The 6,816-nt window shown below is 45.4% G+C and overlaps 1 pseudogene; it reads right to left on the bottom strand.

Moving 5' to 3' along the window:
• Nucleotides 1-702: 702 nt before the first annotated feature.
• LOC136642337 (5S ribosomal RNA) lies at nucleotides 703-819 on the bottom strand (annotated as a pseudogene).
• Between the last annotated feature and the right edge of the window lie 5,997 nt (nucleotides 820-6,816).

Genomic DNA, 6,816 nt, shown 5'->3' with positions numbered 1-6,816 from the left:
GTGATTGCATGCTCCTGTAAGGATCTGGTTTGTAGTTTGGGGTTATTGGTTCCAACATTGCCCCTGGATTTCCCGGTTGTTGCTGTTGCACCTTTGAATGATCCACCAGTTATATCAGTTCTGGCCCATCCATGCAGCCACCTGATGCACATTGCATTGACAGCAGATTGCGAAGGGTCTGAAGGGGTGGCAGATTTGGGGAACCTTGCACTGGAAGTCCCACACTTCCAGGATTCAGAGCAATGCACAACGAGCATAGTAAGCTTTTTGGTGTGTGTGTGTGTGTGTGTGTTTGGTAGTGCTCAGGCAGGAGCCCTGAGTCAGCATCAGACAGTGTTTCAGGCTCAGTAGCATAGCTGGGGGGGAAATGGTAAGTAGTGCAGGTGCCACAACACACTGTGTAAGCAACCTCTTCCACTTGCTGTTGGAACCATTCCAGGCAGCAACGGCAATGTGCAGGTGCTCACTGAACCAAATAGCAACTCCTGCACACTGCCCAGAATGGCTCTGACAGCAAGTGGGAGGGGCTACTTATACAGTGTGTTTCAGTGCCTGTAGTATTTACCATTTTGCCCCCCCCAGCTATGCTACTCTCCATGCTGCACTATCCCTGAGACAAATCTGGAAGGTGAGAACCAGTCACTGTCATTCATAATATGGTGACTTGGTTGGCAGCCTTCAGTCTCGAAAGACTATGGTATAAGCCTACAGCACCCGGTATTCCCAGGCGGTCTCCCATCCAAGTACTAACCAAGACTGACCCTGCTTAGCTTCCGAGATCAGACGAGATCGGGCATGTGCAGGGTCACAGTTGCAGGTTGGATTATGGTAATGTATCCAACATGCCTTTGAAAATGGCTGCTGTTCATCTACTGACAGATTCACGCCAGCATACTTAGGTACAGTATTACTAATTGGTTTGCAGTCTCAGTGTTAAAGTGCTGGTTTAGACCATCCTGATGGTCTTATCTTGATTATCACAGGCAGTGTCACTTCCCATAACATGCCTCCCATTATAGTAATTGAGATCTGCAAATGAGGCCCTGCTTGGAATTTCAACCCATGTGGAGACTGCAATGGCCTCTATAAGAAGCAAGATCTCTTCAGTTGTGGCTCCACTGCTTTTGGCTTTGGTTTATCCCCTACCTCATATGAACAAGAGGTTTATATGATCCCTTCCCTGGTTTGTTTTTTTTTCTTCAAGGACAGGTTTACACCTTTCTTGTCCAGAGAGCTATTAAGGTTGATTAATTTTGCTGATGTTTATTTTCTGTACCAAATGGTATTTTTTATTGGTCTTTTGCATTAAGTTTTTTTCTTTCCCTGCCTTTGGATGTTCTTAGGAAACTAAGAAGAACAATTTTGACTGTTAAATTTCCAAATGGTGAAATAACACTACAGAGAGCAGCTGAAAAGCAGACTACCCTACCGCAGGATTTTGCTGAGAATGTGACCCTAGCCACCCAATACAGAAACATGCCACAAGTTTACAGCAAGTTGCAAGCAAGTTACATCCTAGCAGAAGTCTGGGGGGCTATGGATTGCTCAAATGGAGAGAATGGCAGGGGAGAAACAGATCCCAAATTTAAAAAATCAGAATGTTTGCAGCTTTTTGCTTGATAATAACAATGTACACGAGCTAATGAAAAATCAAGCATTTATAGTGCAATCCCAATTCTGTTTCCTAGAAAGCAAATTCCAGAGTGCAATGGAGTCTTCCTTGTAAATGTGTTTAGACCTGCAGCCTGAACCCCACTGATTTCAGTGTGGAAAATGGAGCATGTCCTGAAGCAGGTGTCTAATCCTGTTTGAAACGAGCAGCCTGTTAAAGAGCTTAATTTAAGCAATTTCTGCTCAACGTTGCATATATGCAACAGGGACCAAGTGTGTATACCTGTGGGCTGAGCAGAAATGGGTTAATTTGGCTAGATCGTCCCTAATAAAAAAGATACAGACTCCAAGCACACCTCGCTAGTGATTTGGTTTATCCCCTTCCCCCTTTCTACTTTGGTACAGTAGAGCAGCCATTTTCAACCACTGTGCCGTGGCACACTGATGTGCCGCGAGTGGTCCACAGGTGTGCCACTGGAATTTGGGTGAAGGTCAATTATTAATAGGGCCAATGGGGATGTGAGTCCCCCACTGGCAGCCTGGTGTGCCTTGTCAGTGGTCAAAAACCTGGTGGTGTGCCTTGACCATTTTAGTGCCTTGTCAGTGTGCCCTGAGATGGAAAAGGTTGAAAATCACTGCAGTAGAGACTGGAGGAGAAGAAGGAAACCTAAAATCACCTAGGCTGCAATCCTAACCACACTTTCCTGGGAGTAAGTTCCATTGAACTCAATAGGACTTACTTCTGAGTAGACCTGCATAGGATTGTGCCCCTACTCTCAAAATCTCCCTCTTACACCAATACGAACCGCACATACAGTATTTTGTGGGTGAGCATGTCTTGTACATGCGCAGGCAAACCTACCCAACCCAGCTCAGGTGACTCTCCAAGTCCTGGCTTGTAATAGCTTATCTCAATTACAGTCTTTCCCTTTCACGCTAGGCGTTTGCTGCCCCCTGCTGGGCAACTGCGCCAACACCAGTCTGGCTTTTACTCAGCCTCGCCCAAATACAGCACTGGAAACGAGGTGGGGTGTGTCTGGCCCCATAAGCAGGTACACTTGGGAAAAAATGGGCAGGGTGACCAGATACAATGGAGGACACAGTGCCTATACCTTTAACCATTCTAGAGAAGAGGGAATTGGCAGGTGCAGCTCAACACAGAAGGGTTTGAAAAGCTGCACCTGCCAAAATTCCTCTACAAAAGTTTAAGGTATAGGCATTCTGTCCTCCATTGCATCTGGTCACCCTGGAAGGGGGGGGCAAATCCAGCTGTTATCTGACCAAGTTGATGCTCTGGAGCACAGGCATGAGAACAGATTCACTGACTGATCCAGACTATAAGGATTAAAAGATTATCCAAATGTTTTCCCAGCCACATGCACCCCAAGAACTGGATCGACTGCGACTGGAGGAATTTCTTCCCAGGAGAAACTTTTATCCCAAGCTCAACTGAGTCCTAAAAGGCAACTTCCAACACAGTCACACAGCAGTCCAAGCTCTCCCTGTCCGGCCTCGCTCCCGCCCCATAAACGGGTGTTTAGTGTCTCTCCATTACAGTTTATGGGACTGTAAAATTTAAGCAGCTCCCATTAGAGCCACTCTTGGCCCTGCATCAAGGGGGCGGACACGGAGAAGAGCCAGAGGAGGCTCGGCAGTCCAAGACGAAGCCTGCTTGTTGCCCAGATCGTATTCTGGGACGGACGGGGGCAGGGTGACCAGATGTCATAACCGCAAAAGAGGACAAAGCACCCCAAAATGTAGGAAATCCAAGAAAAATATAGGACATGACAAAATAAAAGCTAAACACACACACATATATTGATTTCATGTCATTAATTTAAACACCATACTACTTATTATGCTATGTGCTGCCTTCAGGGGCCCGCTCACAGGGAAAAGGAGGACATTTAAATTCTTTTCCAGGATATGAGGCTAAAAAAGAGGACATGTCCTGAAAAAAGAGGACGTCTGGTCACCCTGGGCGGAGGCAAAAGCATGATCTGATTTATAAAGGCTGGGTAGGGAAGGGGGTGTCCTCCTATCGTCATTTTCACTTTTAGGAACAGAGAGAAAATGGGGGAAATGCCCCCTTCCATTTAAAAACAGCACAATGCCATTATAGTCCTTAACCTTTGCAATTTGGATCTAGATTAAGGAGTGGTTTTTGGAGAAGGGATCTCGAACGACAGAGTTCCTTTCAATGTGGCCCCTGCCCTTCCACCCTTCATTTTTGGTCAGCTTCTTTCATGTACTGTATTTTTCCCCCATCAGCCGTATAGTGTAGTCTCTTAGTGTCTTCTGTACCAAACAAGTCTGTGCAGTTGTAGTGGATGACATCACCAATGCCACAGTAATGCCACTGTATCTGATGATGCCACATGGTCATTAAGGAGGAGCACAGATGTTAGGAGTGAACTTCACTTAGGGTATGCAGAGGCATGCCCTACAAAAGAGGGAGGGGAGGGAGAAAAAACAGCTGCCTGGAAAAGATTATCGCAGGGGTTTTTGAACTGGGGCGTTGTGACGCCCCAGCCTGAGGTCCCTGGCCTCTGCCCCCTTAGGGGGCGGGTGCAGCAAGGAGACAGGAAGGAGGCAGTGACGCGATCCCCAGGATCATGTCACTCGGGGCTGCAGGGGCTTGCCTGTACTTACCAGAGCCTCCTGAAGTCTCCCAGGGGTGCACGACCGTCTGCAGGGCTCCCCAAAGCTTCAGAAGTGAAAGTGGAGCGATTGCACTCCACTTCTGGTTTTATGGAGGCGGGGTGCAATTGCTCCATTTTCACTTTTGAAGCTTCTGGGAGCCCTGCAGAGGGTCATACAGGGCTCCCCGCACCCCTGGGAGGCTGCAGGAAGCTCTGGTAAGTGCAGCCAAGCCCCTGCAGCCCCCTGAGCAATGTGATCCTGGGGATCACGTCACTGCCTTCCCCCCGCCCCCGCTGCCCCCTGCCCCCGCAAGGATTTAGAGCGGTTCAAACTCTCTGAGAGAGTTTGAAAACCGCTGGATTATCAGGAAACATGAGGTTGTGGCCAGTCAGTAGGATATCCCAAAGGGCACCAGGACTTGTGCCATGCCTGAATTGGCTCAGGAAAGCCTCCGCTCATGCAGGCCACATGGCTAAGTCACAGCAGGCCTGCCTCCCAGACCAGTGCTGTGCTGCTGCCTGCCCCCCTCCATCTCAGTAAACAGAAGCACTTTTTCAGACTGCATTGTAATCATATTTTCTCCCATAGAAGTGAATGGTAACCATTTGCTTATTAATCATTTTCAGAGAAAGTATGCATTTAGTTCCATTATCAGTTCCATCATCAGAGCCAGGATAAACTCGCCCCCTACCTCACGGCCCCGGGACTCTTGTGGAGGAGAAGAGCAGGTTTTTGATAGTGTTGCTGAATTTACGATGATCCATAGGACTGAATGTGACACTGTGACAAAGATGCATACTGCACTTCTATCTGTGTAGTCTTGTCCCTAATCATATGACTGGCCAAAGTGACTTTTTATTCCAATAAGCTTTTGGAGGTGCCAACCAGCACAATTAATGCAGCTGAAGCAGCTTCTGGATTTAAGCTTTCCATTTGTTTTGAATTGTTCATGCTGGTTTGAATATATTTGTAAAGCACCGCAGCTGTAGAAATCAATAATTGTAATAAATTGTTACCCATTTAAAAGCACTCATGTGAGTTACCTTACTGCTGCTTGGAGGTGGGATATAAATGTTTAAATGACAATAAATGTTGAAATGTAGTATCATCGTCATCATCATCCTATTTAAAACCAGCCAGGTGCCAATGCTGAGGAGAACCCAGAGATTGCACTCCTGTACTTTTCATTTGTCTTTTTGTGATACCTGAACTCCAGTTTGAAAGAGTATGTTGCTTCTGCCTACCTCCAGTTCACACTGCCTTAAAGTGATGGCAGGTACATGACAATCTGCTTGCTCATCTTTCAGACCCACAAACTGGCTCCACAGATTTATCCTGGGAACAGATATGGCAGAGGCAAGGTGACCAGATCCAAGGGGTGTCATCTGCAAGGGGTTCCATATGTTTGAGGTTTTCTTCCCATTCCCCAGATGTTTTGTGGATGGAGGGTCACCAGATGTTGATGGAATCCTGGAAGCATGGCCAGATGTTTTGTTGCACAGACTTTCCAGATGTGTGTGGTGTCTGACTGAAATCCCCAGTGTTGAGAGAACACTGTGTTTTCAACAAGTCTGATCCAAGGTCAGATCTCAAACTATCCACACGGTGAGGTTTGTGAGATGAATACATTGTTTTGAATAGTTAGTCTCCTATATACAGTAAGCAGTGGTTCCCAAACTTTTTAGTATTTTTTTAAAATGACAGTGGGACCCACCTTTTAAAATGAGACCCATTTTTTTAAAATGACAGTGGGACACTTTTTAAAATGACAGTGGGACCCACCTAAGTTTATGAGACTTTAAAAAAGATAGAAATTAAAACATAATATAAATAAATAAAATTTTTATTTATTTACTTACAAGTAATAGTATTTGTTTAATTATTTACAAAAAAACTAGATCCATTTTACATAATGAAAAACAGCTCTAATGAACTTTAATAAATGCTCTCCTTCCTTTCCCACATTTCTCCCCAGAAAAAGAAAAAAACCAAAATCTTCTGAATTTTTTGGAATTCTTTATCAAGGAAGGCACCTTTATCTCTCTATATTTACACATGCTTGCAAACTGAAGGAGCTCAACTCCTTGCAAACCCCAGGAGGTGAGCACTTTACAAGGCAATTAGCCGCTATCTTGCAAACTCCAGGAGCTGAGCCATTTGCAGGGCAATTAGCAGCCATCTGATTTTTTGAGTCAGGTCTCGAGGCAATTAGGGCACAATCCTAACCAGGTCTACTCAGAAGTAAGTCCTATTTTGTTCAATGGGTCTTACTCTCAGGAAAGTGTGGTTAGGATTGCAGCCTTAGTTATTATTTGATCACATTAGCTGTGTTTACATTGTAGGCTCTGCCCAGCCTGTTGCGGCCCACCAAAAAGCACATTCCGACCCACGGTTTGGGATCCACTGCAGTATAGTATGACAGTATGCAATACAGTATGTAAATCTACATTTTGCTCAGCTTTTGTAGTTGTAATTTTTCTTTAAAGCCTTTTCTACCAAGGGCAACATAAATAAGGGAACATAAATTAACTGAAGAGAGGAAAAAATATTGATTATTTAAAG

The sequence above is a fragment of the Tiliqua scincoides genome, chromosome 2 (genome assembly GCF_035046505.1).
Source record: "Tiliqua scincoides isolate rTilSci1 chromosome 2, rTilSci1.hap2, whole genome shotgun sequence".
Taxonomy (NCBI): Eukaryota; Metazoa; Chordata; class Lepidosauria; order Squamata; family Scincidae; genus Tiliqua; species Tiliqua scincoides.
Note: the sequence above shows the minus strand (reverse complement) of the source record. Positions and strands in the feature narration are given on the sequence as shown.